Source organism: Rutidosis leptorrhynchoides, chromosome 4, assembly GCF_046630445.1.
Source record: "Rutidosis leptorrhynchoides isolate AG116_Rl617_1_P2 chromosome 4, CSIRO_AGI_Rlap_v1, whole genome shotgun sequence".
NCBI classification, from domain to species: Eukaryota; Viridiplantae; Streptophyta; class Magnoliopsida; order Asterales; family Asteraceae; genus Rutidosis; species Rutidosis leptorrhynchoides.
This window is the reverse complement of record NC_092336.1, coordinates 456,562,566-456,565,230: the sequence shown is the minus strand read 5'-3', so window position 1 is coordinate 456,565,230 and position 2,665 is coordinate 456,562,566. Positions and strand designations below refer to the sequence as shown.

The following is a 2,665-nucleotide window of genomic DNA, read 5'->3' as shown; positions in this document are numbered from 1 at the left end:
AAATAAGCATAATTCTTTTATTTCATATTTAATTGCACTTTTAATTATCGCTATTTTATTTACCGTCATTTATTTTATGCACTTTAATTATTGTCATTTATCTTTACGCTAAAACATAAAAATTGACAAACCGGTCGTTAAACGGTAAAAACCCGCTTTTATAATAATAATATTACTACTTATATATATATATATATATATATATATATATATATATATATATATATATATATATATATATATATATATATATATATATATATATATATATATATATATATATATTTATATAAAAATATATAGTACGTTTTCAAATTTCGTAGCTCCCTGTGGAACGAACCGGACTTACTAAAAACTACACTACTCTACGATTAGGTACACTGCCTATAAGTGTGTAGCAAGGTTTAGGTATATCCATTCAATAAATAATAAAATAACTTGTGTAAATTGTAGTGTAATCTATATATATTTTCATACCCCTCTAGACACTCATCAAGTATTTTTGGCGCCGCTGTCAGGGAACAACTAACCGAAAGCGGAACTCTATAATATTTTTGTAAAAATATAATTATATATAAGTTTATTATATTTTATATAAATATTTTATAAATTAAAATAAAAAAATAAAATAAAATCCTGGAAATTTAAACTCCGCGATTGCGGAGTCTCAAAGGTAAAAACATCCGCGAACGCGGAGCCGCCTCTGACTGGTACGCATTTATTACAAATTAGGGTTTTAATTTTTATTATATAATTATTATTATTAATTAATTTAATTAAGTTTATTTATTTTATTATTTAGTTTTAATTTTAGTTTTAATTTGCAATATTTAAAATTTAATTAGTTTAGTTTTATAAAAAATTAATAATTTTATAAAATAATAATATAAAAATAGTATTTTTATAAAAATTGTATTTTTATGATTTTAGTTATAATTTGTATTTTTATCGTTTAATTCGTAATTTTTTAATAATTATCGTTCGTAATTAGATTTAAATTAGTATTTGCCGTAGTTAATTTTATATTTCTAGACTTATAAGTTTTGCTATAAAATCCCTTAAGTGCTTTTTCCTTAGAATTAAGATTTAAGCGCTTTAGAATTTTGCGACGCCATTTTAAGTTTATAGATTTTAGTGCTTTTTAAGTAATTGCCGTTTTGGATATAGAATTCCTGTTAAGCTTTAATACCTTTAGACGCAACTTTTAATTCTTAGTTTTTTTTAAGTTTCGACGCGCTACGTTCTTTTTATTATTTTTTCGACCTTTTATTTTTCGACGTTTTTTGACGCAATCTTTTTCTTTCTTATTTTTCGACGCTCTAGTTTTTAGGACCTAGAATTTTCTATTTCTTATCTAAAATTTCTTTTAAATTTTGACGGAAAAATTATTGTAAGCAATTAAATTGATAGACATCCAAATTTTCTGGTTCGTAGTAATAGTTGGATTTGTTAGTGGCGAGTTGTGGACTTCCGATTTAAAGGGTCCTGGCTACCTGCTGCATCTTTTGGCTATTCGAAACGTGGGCAAAATCAGAAAAGTCTATTAATTTGATAACTTATATAATTTTTGTTTTCTAATAGAATATTCAGTGAATGCACCGAGCAAAACGTTCACCACCTTTCGTACGTTCACCACCTGTAACTCGATCAAGGCATCTAGCAAATATTGCTGCCATTGAATTTTTAGAATCATCATCTAGTCGAACAAGTACTTCAATTCAAATTTCAGATAATCCATTTTTTGAACCCGACTTCACAATTGAGAACCCGGAGGATATTCAGGGACAATTCCAAGATCCTGAACTATTAAACATTCCTCCTGAACCACAATTTATTCAAACGGAGTTTGTCGAAGAAGGAACCGTTAAATCAGAATCTTCTAGTGATTCAGATTCAACAAAATCAGATATGGAAAATCTAGAACCTCAAACTATGGAAGACCGAATGAGAGCCACACGTACAGGCCAAGGTCATGCCATTACTCAACCAGAAGTTAGACCCTCAAATTTTGAAATCAAAGGACAAATCCTACACATGGTTACTAATCAATGCCAATTCGGTGGTACAGAAAAAGAAGATCCAAACGAACATCTTCGAACCTTTAATAGAATTTGTACTCTATTTAAAATCAGAGAAATGGAGGATGAAATAATCTATCTTATGTTGTTCCCTTGGACTTTAACTGGGGAAGCTAAAGATTGGTTAGAATCATTACCCGAAGGAGCAATTGATACATGGGATGTCTTAGTGGAGAAATTTCTTCAAAGATTCTTTCCGGCATCTAAAGCCGTGAGACTTCAAGGAGAAATTGCTACGTTCGCACAAAAGCCAAATGAAACGTTATTTGATGCGTGGACAAGATTCGGAAAGATGTTGAGAGGATGTCCTCAACACGGTTTAGACACTTTCCAAATAGTTCAAATATTCTATAAAGGCGTCGATGTCGCTACAAAAAAAGATATCGACACAGCTGCTGGTGGTTCACTGAAGCTCACCAGATTATTGATAAAATAGCCTCCCACTCACATGAGTGGCATCAAGGGAAAGATATCTTACAGTCATCCAAAGCGACAAGAGCCGATTCTAGTCATGACTTTGATTCCATTTCCGCGAAGCTAGATTCTTTCGAAAGAAAATTGGAAAAGATGACTAAAGATATTCACGC

The 2,665-nt window shown here is 29.9% G+C and overlaps 1 non-coding gene across 1 annotated transcript; it reads right to left on the bottom strand.

Annotated features, from left to right (window-relative positions):
• Positions 1–2,292: 2,292 nt before the first annotated feature.
• On the bottom strand, positions 2,293–2,399 carry LOC139845744 (small nucleolar RNA R71). The gene has a single exon (XR_011758503.1). It is a non-coding gene; the product is annotated as a small nucleolar RNA R71 (small nucleolar RNA).
• Positions 2,400–2,665: the final 266 nt, after the last annotated feature.